Source organism: Camelus dromedarius, chromosome 12, assembly GCF_036321535.1.
Source record: "Camelus dromedarius isolate mCamDro1 chromosome 12, mCamDro1.pat, whole genome shotgun sequence".
Classification (NCBI taxonomy): Eukaryota; Metazoa; Chordata; class Mammalia; order Artiodactyla; family Camelidae; genus Camelus; species Camelus dromedarius.
The window spans coordinates 2,726,857-2,745,907 of record NC_087447.1 but is presented as its reverse complement, the minus strand read 5'-3'; the positions used below and the strand labels follow the sequence as shown (position 1 = coordinate 2,745,907).

General features: G+C 53.0%; 1 protein-coding gene and 1 non-coding gene across 5 annotated transcripts in view; both read right to left on the bottom strand.

The window, feature by feature from the left end:
- Positions 1–19,051, bottom strand: part of SHANK2 (SH3 and multiple ankyrin repeat domains 2) — a 494,838-nt gene that overhangs the window by 435,085 nt on the left and 40,702 nt on the right. The gene's annotated exons all lie outside the window — the stretch shown is intronic.
- TRNAP-AGG (transfer RNA proline (anticodon AGG)) lies at positions 4,591–4,671 on the bottom strand. Its single transcript has one exon. It is a non-coding gene; the product is annotated as a tRNA-Pro (tRNA).

Below are 19,051 nucleotides of genomic sequence, written 5' to 3'. Positions count from 1 at the left end.
CCGTCTCCGGCTCTGACCGACCTTGCGTTCAGGATCTAAAACGCGAGGTAAAATCAAACACCCCTGTGACCCGCATGGCTGGTTCTCTCCGGATACTGGGGTCCCTGGCATTTCCTGCGGTTAGTGTGGGTCCCCCACCCCCGACTGTGAGTTCTGGCTGCTGGACTGTGAATGGGGGTGAGGGGTGGGGGGGTCCAGGGCCAGGGCGCCTCCTGCCCTCGCTCCCCCTGCTGGACATCTGCAGGGGTGCAGCTGCACCCAGGGGCACCCCTGGGAGGTGATCTCCCGCCAGGAGAACATGCCCCTGAGGGCATGCGAGCTTAGAGCCCAGCAGCTGGTGGTGAGGGCGAGGGGCTGAAGTGCCCTATCGATGCTAGCCATCCCCGCGTCTGGATGGGAGCAGCATCTGGCTTGGCTGATGGTGACAGCATCAACAGACTCAAGACTTTTCCCCTGCGGGGGACGAAGTCTGGGCCCTGCTCCCAGCTGCACAGCAGCACTGGATGAACAGGGGCAGAGGCATCGGTGGAGCCCCCGCGCTAAGGGCTGGCAGAAAGCCATCCACCAAAGGCAGCTCCAGCTTGGACAGCACTGTCTTTAGCTTCTAAAGGGCCAAGTGAACTTCTAAACTACAGGCTACCAGCCACAAAGACAAAGTCGAGTATGGGAACCGGGGGCATCAAACAAGATTACGGAGCTGAGATGTCGGGGGAGAGACAAAATGTCACTGAGATCTTAAAACTAAGATGTGTCTGTCACTCCTGGGCATGTATCCGGAGGGAACTCTAATTCGAAAAGATGCCTGCACCCCAGTATTCACAGCAGCACTGCTCACAACAGCCAAGACATGGCAGCGACCTGAGTGCCCATCGACAAGATGACTGGGTGAAGAGGATGTGATACACACACGCGTGCGTGCGTGCAATGGAATACTACTCAGCCATAAAAAAGAATAAAATAATGCCATTTGCAGCAACATGAACGAACTGGAAATTGTCCCTCTAAGTGAAGCAAGCCAGAGAGAGAAAAATGCCATACAATATCACTTATATGTGTAATCTTTAAAAAACACACACACCCACACACAAATGAACTTATTTTAAAAAGAAACAGACTCATAGAGAATAATCTTATGGTTACCCAGAGGGAAAGGGAGGGGGAAGGGATAAATTGGGAGTCTGAGATTTGTAGATACCAACCACTGTATATAAAATAGATAAACAAGTTTCAACTGTACAGCACAGGGAACTATATTCAAAATCTTGCAGGAACCTATAACGAAAACGAATATGAAAAGGAACATGCATATGTAAATGTATGATGGAAACATGATGCTGTCCACCAGAAACTGACACAATACTGTAAACTGACTGTACTTCAATTAAAAAAAGAGACCATTAAAAAAACTCTAAGATGTGTCTGTTACAAAAAGCCTGTACATTTTTCAGATCAAGTGTCGGGGCCCTCAGCAGCTTTCTGTGCGGCTGCCTGGGCGAGGCGGCTGCTCTGCCGGGGGCCCAGTCCCTGAGCCTGCGGGAAGCTCTGCGGTCACTTGTTTGGGGACAGCCCTGCTGCACCCTGGGTGCGGCTGCAGCTACCCTGTCCTGCTATTGTCCCTAATGATGATGTTGAGGCTGAGGATGGCTTTTCTCTAATTCCTGTCATCCCAGCGGCTGTGGGAACCTGGCTCTCCTCTGAACCACCATTTCCATTTTCATCTCTTGTTTTCTCGAGAAAGGATCTTGAAGAAAAACACCTTTCCCCTTGCGGGATTTAAAATCAGGGAGCTACCCTCCCAGCCCAAGTTCTGGCAGGCTCTCTGGGCAGGTGCTCCCAGGCTGACATGCCTGTCCCCCCGTTTTATGCTCCCAGGACACCACGCGGTCCAGCAGCCTAGCTCAAGGACCATCGGTGCCCCCACAGCGAGGAGAATGAGGCCCAAACACCAAGCCCAAGGTCGAGTCTGACTCACCTCTGCGTAGCCTGGTCACCCCACAGTGGGGTCTCCCAGACGAAGAGCTCCCCCCTCGGAACTCCTCCACCTTCTATCCGGGGTTCCCAGCCCGCACTCTGCGGCTCGGGCACAGGGGGCTGCGCTGGGATCCAGGAGTCGCTCACCTTCAGGTGCTCCCCAGGTGGGACAGATGCTCGGCCAGGGCTGAGAACAGGTGGCATGTCTTATGCTGGCATCTAGCTTCTGCTCAGGAGAAGAGACCCCCCCCATCCTTGAGCAGCCCCCCCAGGATGCCCTCCCTTGGCTGACCCAACAACCCACCCCTCCCAGTTCTCAGGACCCAGCCCAGGTCACGTTCCTGGAGCACCCCCGTGACCCCTGGCAGGAAGACGCCATCCCTTCGTCCTCCACTGACTTCAGCGGGACAGTGACTCTTCCACACCCTCCACTGGTCTGCACAGATGGACGTCTGAGCTTGCAGAGGACATGAGCAGGGAAGGTGACTGCCTAAGAGACCGGCCAACCGGGCGCGTCGTTCCAGACGGCAGGAGCACGGCGGGTGCACTGCCCTGCGGCACAGGTGCTCCCAGGCGTGACTCTCCTCACTTATTTCCAATCCCCATCCTCGGAGGACTCGACGCTCCCGGCAGGGGCACGTGGCGTTCGAGGAACACCCGAGCGTCCTGAAGAATCCACGCCACTCTGAAATGTGTATCCATGTACGTCCAGACGTAACGTGTGGAGAGTAAGATACGGATGCTCTGCGCTGACATCTGAGGCAGAACTGTGACTCATTTCCTGTCCCTAACAACATTCAATGAGATGAACTCTCCAAAAAACCAAATTTAAACATTTCCGTTGAAAGCACCGTGACTTAAAATGACGATGTTCATTCATTTTAAGACGTATTTTGCCTTTTTTTTTAGGGGAGGAGGCACCGGGGGTGGAACCCCGGACCTTGTGCGCGCTGAGCACGCGCTCGACCACCGAGCTGCGCCTACGCCCCGTGCTGCCTGTCCGTGGACCACGAGAAACACTGCAGCAGCTACTGCTCTTGAGATCTTACGAAAAAAGTTTGAGGTTTAAATTTCTTTTAATTTACATTTTTATGAAAACCCATCCAGGCTGTGGACACTTTGAACATATTAAATTTTTAATGATTTAGATGCCCACTCTCAGTGGAACCTAAATTATGTAAAAACCTGGATGACAACAACACGCGTAGGAATTTTGCTAAACAGAAGGCAAGACTGATGCACTTTATGGAATATCTAATAACTAATGAATGACGTTTATCTTTACTCCTCATCCAAACATCGCTGGGCACTGACACGGTACCTGAGGGTGCGATGTCATAATTAAATCCAGCCACACTGGTAGGCTGCCAATGACAGAAAACAATTCATATATCTGTCCTATAAAATGGTAAACCTCCACACTTTCAAATTTATGTCCTTATGAAGGTTAATCCGGGAAAGCAGAAAGAGAAAATATATTTTATCGAACAGCTTGCAAGCTCAATTCATAATTTTTAAATAGGAAGGACATGGCTCATGGGCCCCTATTTGCACTCCTGCCCCAGCCCCCAGATCACAGGACAGGCCCGCCGGAAGGGCTGGCCTCCAAGCCCCACACTGAGCACTTCAGCAGACCTCACGGCTCACAGAGGCACAAGAGCTCGCAGACCCCCGGGGATGACAAGGGAGCAGCTGCTTCCTCCGGGACCACAGGCTGGGCCTTCCTTGTGAATAAAATCACAAGAGCTGCAGGAAGGCAGATGCCCAGCACACACCGGGGATTCTGCCGGAGCCAGTCTGGGTGAGCCCGGGGTCTGAGTCTGTTCAGGCTGCCCTAACGGACAGTACAGCCGGGACGGCTTAACCAAAACATCCACATCTCACAGTCTGGAGGCTGGCCGTCCACGACCCGGGCGCCGCTGTGGTCACTCCCTGGAGAAGATCTCCTCCCGGCTGCACTCTCACCCAGAGAGAGGGAGCTCTCTGGGGCCTCGTCTCAGGAGGACACTAATCTTACAGGATCAGGGCCTCACCCTTGCGACCTCATTGAACCTTAATTACCTCCTTAGAGGCCCCACCTCCAAACTCAGCCACGCTGGGGGCTGGGCGTCAGCAGATGAAACAAGCGTTCGGTCCCTGCCATCTGTGGACGGCACACCTCTGCTCCCGAGCTCCCCCACGGGCCATGCTGGAGCTCCGGGCTGGGAGGCCTGGTCCAGGGCTGCAGTAGTGGGCGTGAGGGAACCACCCCTCCAGGCGCCCAAGGCTCCATCAAGACCTCGAGCACCACTCGCTCAGCACGGAGCACCGCCCTGGGGCGTGCTGAGTGTGTCACCAAAAGGGGCAAAGGGCTGTCAGGAATTCCGACCCAGCCCACACACCCCAGCACAAAAGAAGCCCTCAAAACACTTTAGCAGCCGCTATCCTCGTCCTCTCCACCATCCGGCAGCTCCCTCCCTGACCTCACACAGAGGGAGGATGTCCAAGAAGGGCTTCCACACCAAGAACACGGGCGGAGCGCCATGGTGTTGAAGGCATGGGTCCTCGCGGAACTGTATTTAAAAGAAGCAACATTTTAAGCATCTTCCCCTGTATTTCTCGTCTTCTCTTTTTTTTTAATGGAGGTGCTGGGGATTGAACCCAGGACCTCATGCATCCTAAGCACGTGCTCTACCCCTGAGCTGTGCCCTCCTCACCTCCCCCATATTTCTAATGGTTCCCTCGGGAGAGGTTCTTGAAGTAGGACTGTGTTAGCACGGACGCGCCCCTAAACGCGATCTCCCTCGAGAACACGCAGCCTCCCAGAGAGCTGCCCAGTTCACACAAGGGCCGCGCATGCCTCTGAGGGTCAGCATCTGACCCCGCGTGCTGGGCAGGAGGTGCCCAGCATCCCACGCAGCAGCCAATCCACGTCCCCCAGAGCCCCACAGCCCCACAGAGGGAGAACTCGACGGAAACGCCCGCACGTCCACTCTCAGGGTCCTCCAAAGACACTTGTGAGGGCTGCACTGGGCGGGCAGATGGGGCTGAGAGGGAAGGCCCCGCCCAGGGAGGGCCCCGTCCCCACCCACCCCGCAGCTCATACCTGTCCCTTCCCGGCTGGGAGCAGTATCAACACTCGTCTGACAGGGCTTTATAAACCTATTCCATTTATTTTTCAAGCCATTGGACTTTTGTAAACTTCAGTAACAATAAAAGGAAAATCATACTCAGTCCTCACGGAAGGACAAGATGAAAAAAAAGGGGGAGACATCAATTTGAGAACGGGTCATCCTTGCAGCCGGGACCAGGTGGGCTGACCGCTGCGCTGGCCTCGGTATTTGCGTCGCTTCGCGCAGCCTGGGGTGACTCGCCCTCCCAGGACCGGCACAGCGACGTGCACTACTGCTGACCCTTCTTCCTTGACCAGCCAGGCAAACACCCCCTGAGAAATGCTCCTTCACCTCCCCAGGCGGGGGGGGGGAGGGGGGGCGGGGGTTCTGCTAAAACAACTTTAACTTCTGCCCGAGGGTCTGCTCTTCCAGGAAGGCAGGCAGCACCAGCGAGAGCACCATTCACGCAACACGAACCCCGACGTCCTGGGCTGGACAGAGGCCCCTCCTGAAGTCCGTGTCCACCCAGCACCTCACGACGGGGCCTTGTCTGGAAACAGGGTCTCTGCAGGTGTAAGTAGTTAAGATGAGGTCGTACTGGCGGAAGGTGGCCCCTAACTCCAGCGCCTGGTGTCCTTACAAGGAAGCCGCGGGGAGACGTGGACCACACTCGCGGAGGCGCAGGGAGATGGCCGGTGACGCCGCAGGCAGAGGGCGGAGTGATGTGTCCACAGGCCAAGGAATGTCAGGCTGCCGCCACCGCCGGGAGGTAAAAGAGGCGGGAAGGCTCCTCCCCGGGGCCTTCAGAGGGCGCTAGCCCTCCAGACCCCTTGACTTTGGACTGTGACCTTCAGAATCATCAGAGGATCGACTTCTGCTGCTTGAAGCCACCAGCTCGTGGCCATTGCCCAGGACAGCCTCGGGAGACGGACACACTAGGGATGTCACTCGGGGCAGCAGCGCCGCTCAAGACTCCTCCAACTGACTTCTCTGGACAAAACTGCACACCTGAGGCTTCGTACCTGAGGCTTCGTCCTGTTACCTTTCAGAATAAGGACACAAGCGTAGTGACAGGTACTCACCACTGACACTGACACAAAGGCCTTCAGAAGCCCCCAGCTAACAAGGTGGCAGAGAACAGAAACGGGCAGAAAGGGGGCAGGCTTAGGAGTGGCACAGACTGGGCTTCGATGCTGGGGCCCCGGGGAGGACGTGGAGAACGGGCCCGACTTTGAGCTCACTGTTTCCTCTGCCCAGAACTGTCCCTTCCCTTCCCTCCCCCTTCTCAGCCAAGCCCTCGGAAACGCCCCCGACTCCCCTTTCTTAAGCTACAAACTTCCTCAGCTGCCGTTCCCACCTCGGATTTGTTAAATCTGCATTTTCTCCCCTTTTCACGTCGCCACCAGGAGAGCAGGGACGAGACCTAGCGTCGGTGCTGCCGCGCCCGCACCCCTCGTCCAGCCGAGGACACACGTGAAGAAGAATCAGTGAAAGTCACGGGGTCCTGGACCGGGTGGGGGGCAGGCAGACCACACAACTGGGTACGACAGCTCCCCCCAGGAAACGCAGGCCGCCTCACCCCCGAGCACGGAGGTGCTGTGAACGTGGCGCCAGGGCGCTGACGCTCACGGTCATGCAGACACGGAACAGAGAGAGGGAGCCTGACAGCCCAGCAAGGAGGGAGGCCAGCAGTGAGGAGGGGGAGACAGAACCCGGGCTGGAAGGAGAGAGATGGAGACAAGAAACAGGGGGCAGACGGAGACACAGGAGGGAGACTCCACTTCCAGGCAGAGACTAACAGGTACTGGATGTAGCCTCCTGCCTAGAACCACTGAAATATGCTCAAAATATAGGGGGAAAATGGTTTCCAAAAATGCAGGACTTTTCCAAAATTAGGACAGCAACCTAAATGTCCTCCAGTGGATGACTGGATAAGGAGGATGTGGTCTATACATCCAATGGAATACTACTCAGCCATAAAAAGGGATGAAACAACGCCATTTGCAGTAACATAGATGGACCTAGAGATGATCATACTAAATAAGTCAGACAGAGAAAGACAAATATCATATGATATCACTTATATGTGGAATCAAACAAAATGAGACAAAGGAACAAATTTACAAAACAGAAACAGACTCACAGACATAGAAAACAAACTTTGGTTACCAAATGGGAAGGTATGGGTTGGGGGGAATAAACTGGGAGTTCAGGATTTGCAGATACAAACTACTGTGTATAAAACAGACAAATAACAAGGTCCTACTGTACAGCACAGGGAACTATGTTCAATAGCTTGTGATAACCTACAATGAAAAGGAATCTGAAAACGAAAATATATATATACCTGTCTAACTGAACCACTTTGCTGTACACCTGAAACTAACACAACATTGTAATTCAACTATATTTAATTTAAAAATTGTTTTAAAATAAAAAATAAAAATCCCACCAAACTGAAAAAAAATGCAGGACAGTGATGCGTGAGAGACAGGAAACAAGCGGGGTGAGCCCTCTGACTGCCCCCAGCCTTCACAGTGTCCAGGCCATGGTCCAAGGAAGGACCAGGTGAAGCTGGACGAGGTCCCAGAGTGCAGGTGACGGGCTGAGGACGCAGGGAGGCCAAGGCAGCGACCGTCTGCGAGACAGAGAACAGGAGAGGAGATGCTGGAACACAGAGGCCACTGCAGACCTGCACAGGGTCCTTGGAGGATTCTGGAGAGTGTGACCAGCCTACGACGGGAAAGAGGCACCCAAAAGACTAGCAGGCACTGTGCACGTCGGCCACACAGGTCCAGGAGCGGCGCCTGCTCCCATGCTCCCACCAGCCAAACCGGAAAACCTCACGGTTCACGGGGCACAGCGCACAAGGAGGGAAGCATTCAGGCCTGGACTCGACGCTGCTGTCATCCCACGGAAAGAATGCTGCACGCAAGACCTGAAAGGCTCAAACTGTCTTTACGGAAGTTAACTGGATCTCAGAACAAAGTTCAAGAATATTACACAAATTCGGAAATATACAGATTTGAGGAGGTGCCCAGACGGCAGAGGAGAGAGACCCCCAGCTCACCCTCTCCCGCACACACACCAAGAACGGCATCTCCAAGCCCGCTGAGTCGCACGGAGCACCTGCTGAGCTCTGGCAGAGGGCATCTCACTTTGAAATACAGGAGGATGCTCACAAAACCCAATAAACAACAAGTTCATAGGGTATAACACAGGGAAACATAGTCAGTATCTTGTAGTAACTTACGGTGAAAAAGAATATGGAAAAGAATATATCTGTGTTCATGTATGCCTGAAGCATCATGCTGTGCACCAGAAATTGGCACATTGCCAACCGACTATACTTCGATCAATATATATATATATATATACATACAAAAAAGGCTCAACCTTAAAAAAAGTCTCAACAAGGAGAAGCCACAATTCACAATGTTGGCAAAACATGAATTAGTAAATTAATCAAATGATTTTTAAAAAGACCAGGCGTGCAAAGCAGCAGCTAAGTGTGAACCACAGTGAGGAATATAACCAGCCGGTCAGAACTAACTGAAGCTGATGCAGTTGGAAGAAAGAATTAACACACAAAGCATTAAAAACTGTATTAACTGCAAGTTCAAAAGGACAAGTAGAGACAGAAAAGATTTTTAAAAACCTAAATCAAATGTTCAAAGATGAAAACTACATTATCTGAAATGAAAAATACACTAAGACTCAGGGAAAACTAGACCTCAGATAAAAAGGTAGTGAAATCGAAGCTGTAGCAAAAAGAAACACCGAGAAAATAATAAGTTATTAAAAACCAGATTATCAGGAAGCTATGAAGTAACTTCAAGCAGCCTCATATGTATATGGGATTGGATTCCTTGACAAGAGCAGGGGTGCAGAAAAATTATTTGAAATTTTGGCCAAAAAGTAATACACATTTGATGCAAACTATCAACCCACAGATGCAAGAAGCTCAGTGAAAACCCAAGCCCAGGAATCACGAAGGAAACTACGCCAAGATACATCGTAACAAGTCAAAACCGAAGAACAAAAACAGGCAAAAAGGGAAAAAACTAAGACGCGCTACGCCCAGAACACAAGCTGCAGGAAGACAGCAGGCTTCTGGCTGGGAACAACGCAGGTGCAGCGGGCAGGGGAGCAACGTGAAGTCCTGTAAAGTCCCGACCGAACAAGAAGGCCAACTAGAATCACAGATCCAGGGAAGACGTCTTTCAAAAATAAAGACTCTTCAGACATATAAAAGCTAAAAGAATTCATGACCAGAAAGCCCTTCCCTATAAAGGAAGTTAAATGAGAATCTTCAGGTGGAAGGAAATGATACCAGAAAAAAAAAAAATGAAATTACACAGAAGAAAGCAGACAGTGGGAATGACAATCATGGGTAAACGGTTGAGTTCCTCTTAGTTAGACCTTTTTTAAAACAATTGACTGTTTAAACCAAAAAACCCCAAATGTATACATTTATATTTAATAATACAAATATATTAAACAAACAGAAATGGGGGAGGAGTTTACAAAACTTGTAGAAGAAAAACCCAGGGCAGCAGGTTGATGAGCGTGGAGGGGGAAGGCAGTGCACCGCTGTGACGGGTCACACTCTGCACGAGCCGGCACGACACAGCACTGCAGACAGAGCAGCGGAAGGTAAGGACGGACGCCAGGAGCCCCAAGCAACCACTGGAATAATGAAACACAGAGTCCCGGCTCACGTGCCAGCAAAGGAAATAAAATGCGATCGCAGAATCCATCTATTAATCTACATGAAGGCAGAAGAGGGAATAAATCACAGATGGGACAAGCAGGAGACCACAAGCGAGACGGCAGATTTAAAATCACCATCTCCACATTACGTGTGACCCAGCTCTACACGGGCTGTAAGAAACGCACATTTTTAAAAAAGACAAAAATAGGTGAAAAGTAGGAAGACAGGAGAAGACACATCAGATCAATGCTACCATTTTCACTTTAAACACGACCCACCTCCAAGTAGTCTGTAAGCAACGCACATTAAAACTAAAGACAAAATCGGTGAAATGTAAGATGGGAAAAGACGTATGTAATACTAATCAAAGGAAAGCGAGAGAAGTTAATTTTTTTTCCAGAAAATTGAAGAGAAGGAATCTCCTCAACTTCTTCTACGAGGCCAACATTATTGCCCTGACACTAAAAAGAAAGCAGATCAATATCCTCCATGAACACAGATGCAAAAATCCTAAGCAAAACTTTGGGAAATCCAACCTGACAATATATAGTATTTCATGACCAAGGGTGATTTATATCAGGCAGGCAAGGCTGACTGAACATTTGGAATCAATCAGCGTAGTTCACCTTATTAACAAACTAAAAATAAAACCCACACGATCAATTCAATAGCTGCAGAAAAAGCATTTGACAAAATCCAACACTGATTCATGACAAGAACTCCTGATAAAGGGCATCTCTGCAAAGCCCACAGCCAACATCATACTTGACGGTGAGAGACTGAAAAAGGTCCCCTAAGAACAGGGGCAAGACAGGGACGTCCACTGTCACAGCTTCTGCTCCATAACAAGAAACATAAATAAAAACATCCTGATGCGAAGGGAAGAAATAAAACTGTCTTTGCTTGAGGACATCATGGTCCTTGCAGAAAATTCATTGGAATCCTCGAAAGAGCGACTAGAACGCTGAGTGATTTAAGCAAGACTGGAGGATGCAAGGTGAATGTAACGCCACCCGTTGTGCTTCTACAGAGCTGCAACGGACAGCTGCAAACTGACATTTAGAGACAACACCATTCACCAAAAATACGATGTGCTTTCGGGGAAAATCTGGCAAACGCTGTGAAAACCACAACCCACTGCTGCGAGAAGACTTCAAAAGTGAAGAGGAGGCCTCCGGGGGAGGGCCCGAGGCCCGAGCTGTCGCCTCCTTTTGCTGGTGAGTTAGGCTTCCCCGGAGCGGACACTCAGCATCCACGCGGTGATCTGCCTGCGACCTGGGAACAACAGGGCGACGTGCTGACTCTCCTGGGGACATGTGTCACTATCTCCAGTCTGCACTTGCAGAAGAACATCACACAGAAGCACACGGCTCTGGGGACCGCTTTTCCAGACGTGCCCACGACCAGGTCCCCCCGCCCCACCGAGCCACAGGGCACAGGACACGTGCTTTGCTTTATTTAAATGGATGCCCCCTGCGCGTGCCCTGTATCAGCAGGTGCAGGATGGAGGTGAAGAGAAGCGAGGAAGCAGTCTGCACACAACAACGGGGAGGAGGTGACAGGCTTTGATACCTTATAGCCTGGGCAGTTAAAACAGCATTTCCTACCAGGGCGGGAGCAGAAGAAAGTAGGGAAACACAGAGTTCCCTGCCCTGAGCCCACCTAACAGTGCTCCGTACACAAGTCCACGTCGCCAAAAAAACAAACAAAAGCAACATTCGGTCCCTACTTAGAACAGATCCAGACTTCCAGAAAACCCCGACAGAAGGCACGTCTCAGAGAGCCCAGCAATCCGCAGGCATAAACCACGCGCAACTGCCCACACGCCAACGTGGACGAAATTCATCTCAGCCCAGGAGCTCAAGCCTTTAGAAAGTGCTGGAAGCACAGCCCAGGGGGGCTGGGACAGTCCCCAGCGGCCACCTGCAGCACCTAAGTAAGCAGACCGGTGCCGGGGAGCCCAGAAACATCACGGCGAGGACAGAACATCATTCAGCTCCCCCTTCCCACCAGGGGCCCCCCGGCACAGCCCCATCCTGGCTGCACAGCCATTTCTCGTTACAAAGCAAAATTCCACTTCCACGGCCTCTTCCTGAAATCCCACAGAAGAAGCAGGAAAGGGATTTTATTTTTAACACACACGGACACGAGGAGAGGCAGAGAAGGAGCACCTAGGAGAGCGTCTTCGGCGAGAGGTGGCCGGAGTCTGGGGAGCACGGCCGCCCCCCGGGACAGACCAGCCGTCGCGGGCAGCACAGAACTCCAGAAAGTCTCGGGGCGTGACTCGCCGGCCCCTCACAATGGGCTGAGGGCGGGAAGACTGACCGGTTCAAAGTCTGTCCAGCCCTCCCGCATGGCAGCCGGGGGACAGTCCTTATTCCCATCAGATGAAAAAGGGGAAGTGGACATTCTGGAGTGAGACCTCAAACATGGGGTGGGGTGGGGGCACACAGGCCACACACTGAACAGGGGGGTTTCTGCCCCCGCCGCAGCCCTTCCCCCTGACATGGATCCTGGGACTCAAGACGTGTTTCCCAGGAACTTGGTGTCCCCGGGGAACATGAGGAAAGCTGCAGATACTGGCAGTCAGGATTCCCCAGTGAAATGGCCAGCCCTCCCCCCGTGAACCCGTGGGTGCCCAGCAGTCTGCAAGTCCAACCCCGCCCACCTTCCGACCACACTGCCAACGGTCCATCTTAAATAAAAACAGTCTAAGACTGTCCGACTGCAAGTAAGTTTGAAGCAGGATCGCAGAGGCCGGGGGCATAAAATTCCTCTTCCAGGAATCAGAGCCAAAAGGCAAAGAAATGAGTAACAGGAGAGGAGAGAGAACAGTGTGACCATAGGAGGACCAGGGCAAGAACCCCACAGCGTAACTGAAGTAAGTTCTAGAAAGGAAACACACAAAACGGAGGGAAGGGTTTGTCAACAAGCATTTTAGGCGCCACTGAGGAAAGATGCACCTTCCGAGAAGCACAACGTCTGCCTGAAAGTTAGCAAAGACTCACAACGTCACGTTGAACGCCATGGTGGTGTTTTGCAGTGTGGTCCCCAGAGTGCCTGGCTGGGCGGGGGTGGGGGAGGTGGGGCAGGGGAGGTGGGGGGCGGGGGGTGATGCTCCCTAAGAGTGAAGCTTCCAGGCCACACCCCAAAACTCGTCCCTCAGGTGATTCTTCTGTGCGGTGACGTTTGAGACCCGCCAACCCAGCTACAGAGAGAGGGTAACTTTCACCCCACACTTCCCCCGGAGACGGAGATGAAGACGGATCAGGCAGGAGGGCCGCCTGGGGGAACCTCATTCTTCCACTGAAAGGAACGGCTCCCTCACACCTCTGCACTGGGGGGAGCGGGAAAGGACGCAGACAGCAAACACCACCCGCAGCTGCCGTCTGTCCAGTCTGCGCTCTGGTCCAGACTGGACGGCTCCTTCCGCGCATCAGGGAAACACCTTATAAACTCCAAAGGAAGGTGCCGCTGGTCACAGCTTCGGAAGGCTGTGTTCTCGCTGCTTTTAACCCACAGCCTGGTCCTGAGGCTGGTGGGGTCAGTACTCAGGGAGGGAGCGAGGGCGGGTCTGGGGCCGGGAACCCAAGAGGCACCTAAACACCCCAGTGTCAGTGGGGACAAAGGGAGGTTGGAGCCACTTCCCAGATGCTCATGCCCCAGTTGCTGGCTGGAATCCAGTCCCCTCGAACAGAAGGGGACAACGTGACCTCTGAAGCTGTCCCGGGAACTCGAACCTTCACGAAGGCACCGTAAACGGAAAGAAACTCCAGGCGGGGTTAATGGAACAGTGCGCAGAGCCCTGCACGGAAGAGTCTCGCCTTTATCAGCAAAACTACTTAATCAATCCACTTTTACACGTTCTGCTTTCAGTCATTACTAGTATGTTCACTTACAAATGCAAATTGCGAGGAAATCTATACTCATTAAGGCTTTCTTTTTTCCTGGAGTTTTTATCAAGCCATCAGGAGGCTATCAGCTCCTAAAGGTGACAGGAAAAAGCGAGACCCAGAGAACGCAATCAAGCCCGCTTAATTAAGTCGTGCACAGGGTGCCCGAGGAAGTAACAGAAAATGTTACAGCTCTGAACACTCTGTCAGAGGTGAACATCCAAGTCAAACAGAAGCGGTGTAGCTCACTCTTCCTTACTGCCTTAAAACAGTCTGTTGGGAGTCTGAGATTTGCAAAGATTAACCAGTACACATAAAAACAGATTTAAGATTTTCTTCTGTAGAGCACAGGAAACTATATTCAATGTCTTGTAATAACCCTTAAAGAAAAAGAAAATGAAAACGAATGTATGTACGTCTATGCATGGCTGGGACGTTGTGCTGGACACCAGGAACTGACACATTGTGACTGACGATGATACTTCAATAAGAAATAAAAATACATACATACTAAAAAAAAAAAAAAAAAAAAGAACCCGGTTATCTGGAAAGTATCAGGAAAAGAAAAAAGGAGGCATTAAATCCTTCTCCTGGTTTTCCGAGTCAGGTGCACAGAGACAGAGGCCCCCAGGTGCTGCTGAGAGAGAACACGGAGCCGCGGCTGCACCACCCAGATGCCTCGGTCACGTCATCATCCTCAACTCGCACAAGCTGCCGGGACCCAAAGTGATGGCCATCCTCGCCGGAGAGGGCTGGGCTGGGAGGGCTTCCCGCCCGGCTTCCCAGCCCACGGCCCCTGGGGCCGCCTGCCCACAGCCCCGCAGCAATTCCAAGTCAAAGGCGACTTGACTATTTTTTTCAGCCAGACTCCCATTTCCTGGGCTTACCTACTGTCCAGAGCTACCCCCTACCCCAGAGCTGGACCCGGAGCAAGACGTTCCACCCCCCCTGAGCCGCACGAGGCGGCGCTGGGATGGCCGTCTCCACGGGGGAGAACTGGGCCTTGGAAGCACCTGCCGTTCCCCCAAGGTCAGAGGGCACCACCTGGCCGTCAGGACCGGAGCCCCTGCCCGAGTGGCCGTCCGCGTTCCCCTGGCTGCCCGGCCTCCCGCGTGAGCCCCCCGCCTGGACGTCTCCGCCCCTTTTCGGGCCCCTTGGTGCTTGTATGAGTTCGCTAGAGCTGTCAAAACAAAGCACTACAGACAGGTGACAACAGACATTTACTGTCTCTAAGCTTTGGGGCTGCAGGTCCAAGATCAAGGTGTCGGGAGGGTGGGTTCCGTGTGGGATCTGCCAGGGAGGGGTCTGCCGCAGGCCCCTCTCCTTGGCCTGTGGACCGCCGTCTCCGTGTGCACATGGCCTTCTCCCCGTGTGCAGGCCTGTCTCCAAGCTTCCCTTCTTGTGAGGACACCAATCACACTGGATCGGGGCCCGCCCTAACGACCTCCTTTTACCATAATCACCCTGTTAAAGGCCCAGCTCCAGATAGTCACTTTCTGAGGCCCTAGTAGTTGGGACACTGTCAGATGGAAAAAAAAAAAAAAAACCCACAAACTAGAAGTTGAGAGTTACATTTTATTCAGCAGATATTTCTGAGGGCTTACGCCTGGGAGGCAGCCTCTCAGATGGCTCAGGGACTGCCCTAACAGGGCAGCAGAGGGCCCAGGAGATATAGGAGCTTTTGCAACAAAGACCAGGTAGTCAGAGCTTCAAAAGGTTCCTGTCAACGAAGGAAAACCAGCTACCTCAGGTTGGGGAGCCGAGCGCCTCTCTGTGTCTGGGAAGGCACTAAGGTCTGGACTCCCTGACATCACTCCTTTGATGGGCACCTTAGCTGTCCAGGGCCATGTCCTATGCTTCCCATCCTGAGCCCCTCGGGGGCACCCTTGGGCGCGGCAGCAGAGGCTCGGCTGCCTGCTTGTCTGCAGCCTGAGTTCCCCTGGCTCACTGTTGGGGGTGGCGGGGGCGGCTGGTGACTGGACGGCCGCAGCTTCCTTCGTTTGCTGATATGGCTGCAGTATCTTTCATTCACAACACCAACACGCGAATGTTGGGGACACAGCTCAGCCCATGCCAGCATCGTCGGCTGAATGAAAAATACTGCAAGCCTTCTCAGTGAACAAAAAATGCTGTAGCCATCAAGTCACCATCGGCGACGGCCAACTCGGGATGCAGGTGAGCAGGCCTCTGCAGCCGCCCCCACCGGTGCCCCCAGAGGGGACTCGGGATGGGAAGGAACAGGACACTGGCCCTAGACAGCTAAGCTGCAGATCAAAGGAGTGATGGCAATGAGCCCATACCTTTCGCCTTCCCACACATAGAGAAGCACTAAATTCCTTAACTTGAGCTGGCTGGTTTTCTTTAATTAACAGGAATTTTTAATGCTCCCACAATCTAGTCTTTGTTGTAAACATTCCTGTATATCCTGGTTCCTCCCCGCCTCTCTGGCGCAGTCCCTCAGAGCGATCTGAGAGGCTGTCATCCTGGGCTCGAAGGGGTTCGAGCCCTCAGGAATGTCTGCCAAATAAAACATAACTCTCAGCCTTTAGGTTGCGCATTTATCTCAGTCGACAGTCGGCTGGACTGGCTAAACCAAGAGCACCTTGGTTTGGGTGTTACAGGCTCAGAGAGAAACCCAAAGCCTTACATCACCAAACCAATCACCACCAGCTCCCGGGCGGGGTGAACGGGAAGGGTGGGTGTCCAGACACCTCTGGGGGGAACTTTCTTCAGGCAGACATCAAGGTTGTGTCTGGGGTCTGTCTGCAGGTGGCTGGGCCTCACTGAGAGGCAGGCACCTGCTGGAGTCAGACCGGCCCCTGGACCGCAGCGCAGTGCCCGGGGTCAGGACCGAGACTGGACTCGGGGACCTTTGGGCGTGTGGGGGACGGGCATGCCTCGTCAGCTGCAGCCCCCACCTTCCACTGCCCCCAGACCACCTTAGATGACGGGACCTCATGGCCCAGCACTGCTCCCTCGCTGGTCTTCTCTGAATCACCTCTTTTTTCTAAAGTCAAATTTTATTTAAAAGGAAAAACCAGAATCAAGCCAGTAAACACAACTTAACTGCTGGATCCAAAGGGCAGACCGGGATGGGAGAGACGTTTCAAGGTCAGGCCCAGCCCCAGAGATGCAGAATTCCAGGACCCATAAAATTGCAAGCAGTTACACACACAGGTGTGAGGGATCTGAGGAAAGGGCCATAAAGCGCCTTCAGAGCGAAGCTGTCATTGAAGAGCCTCAGGAGAGCCAGAGACATGCAAAGTAGTGCCAAGCAACCGAGGAAGTTCCCTGCAAATCTACTTAGGAGCTGGGCCTGCAGATTCAAAGCACGCACAGTAACCCAGGCTTCCGTGCCTGAGCAGGGCCCTGGGCTGGGGGGCCGCAGGGCCCAGGGGAGGCCTGGCTACAACCACAGAGCGTCACACGCAGGCGGGGGCCCTGCAACACGAGTCTGACGCCCTGCTGGACGGCCAGCCCCGGCCTGAGACTGAAGGGCGGCTGCCGGGCTGGTCTGACGCCTTCATGGGCCGATGCGCTATAGTCCCAGGAAGCCTTAACCCTGATGGAGACACGGAGAAAGGCACCCAGAGCCCCTGACTGTGCTGGGGCTAACGCAGAGGCAAGGTTTCTCTTTCACACACTGTGCCTGTTTAGACTCGCCCGGGCCAGAACACGCAACGGAATGGCATTGTTGACGTAAGACTTCACACTGAAAGTGTGATTGTCAGAAAGTCAGGAAACCTCTAAACTGTTTCAGAAAACTGAAAATGCCCCCGATTCTCAGTACAATTAGGTTGTATGTTACTAATGAAAGTAATGAATTACGTTCATCCTTGAAGCAGAATGTTTTGTTAGAAATGATGGGAATTTGAGTTTGTAAGTGAAATGCCAGTGTCATGAGAGGCCCACCCTTCTTCAAGGATTGTAAAAAAAAGCACCTGGATTCACAGGGCAACGGCTGTAACCCAAGTCCATGAGCTTTAAGCAAGTCAAGCCTTGGGGTTTGTACCTTTCATCAATTAAATATTAATTCTAAAATCACCAGTAACCAGAAGTTCTCTTTGTGGGGTGGGAAACCATCGCTTGGGGGACAGTTAACAGCCTCCCGTCGGCACTGCTGGCTGTCAAGGAAAGCCAGCCGCAGAAAGAGACGAGAAGGGTGTTAAACTCCGCCCAGGACTCCTGCCCAGCCAGGCTCGCAGCCTGTCTCTGGCTCTTTCTGCCTAAAAGGAAGACCAGTGAGTTTCCAGGAAGCCTCAGAGGCTCCCCGGCATGGCAAGCCGGACTGTCCCGTGGATTCCTCAGAGGGACCCGCCGTCTCCTCCTTGCAAGTGTTTCGTGAGCACTGTCTGTATGCCAAACTCTCTGCCAGGGTGCTTGCGTAACAGGGAAGAACAAACCTGACTCCATAAGAGATCTTCCTTTGGCTCTAGCCCTGTGCTGTGTTTCCTGGGCTCAGTCACGCTGGTTCTGTGCCTTTTGTAAGAGAATGTGGCCTTTGGCCTGAAATAGACAGGAGAGCCCGTTCCCAAGGCTCTGACCTTTAAGGGCATCACACAGAGATGAAAAGGTGCAGAACAGAGGAGAACATTTCGTCTTGGTGGAGGTTTGCAGGGACATCCTGACCTGACCTACGGGGACAGTTGCAAGAACAAAGTTTGCAGCAACCAACCACACCTCCCCCCCTGAATTCTGATCTGGGGAAGATGGTTCTCCGGGGCATGGGTCTGCCATCTTCTCCATCTGCCAGCTTTCCAAATAAAGTCTCTGTTCCTTGCCCCAACACCTCGTCTCCCGACTGACTGGCCTGTTGTGGGCGAGCAGAACGAGTCTGGACTCTGTAACACCTGCAGCACACCACTGACCAAAACTGACTAAAAGCCCTGCCTCGGAGAGCTTCCATCCACTGGGAACGTTCACAGGATGGAAAGGAAACTGCTTCCAGTGACCTGAGCCAGTGCCCTCCGGGACTGCGGATAGGACCCACAGAGTCATTGCATTCGCCTGAGCAAATGGCTGGGCCAGCCCACGCTGGGTCGGGGGTAGAGGGGTGGCGTGGGTCAGGTTCCCAGCCTCCAAAATCGAGGGCTGTGCTGCGGGCGTGTGACCCAACCCACAGTCTGGCTACCGGAGCCGGGTCTGGGCCACGCTGCCTTCACAGACCACCCTGCTCCCCGACTCTCCATCTGGGCAAGTCCCACCCGCTCGACTGGACAGTAATTCCCGGGGCCAGGGACCCTGACCATCTTAGATTTGATTTCCGTCCTCTAAAGGGCACCCTGGTAGGCATTTTATGAATAAGTGGTAATTAACTGGAAGGAAATTTCTGAGCCAATGTCTCCCACCCACGCTCAGCCCAAGGAAAGGGCACTGAAAGA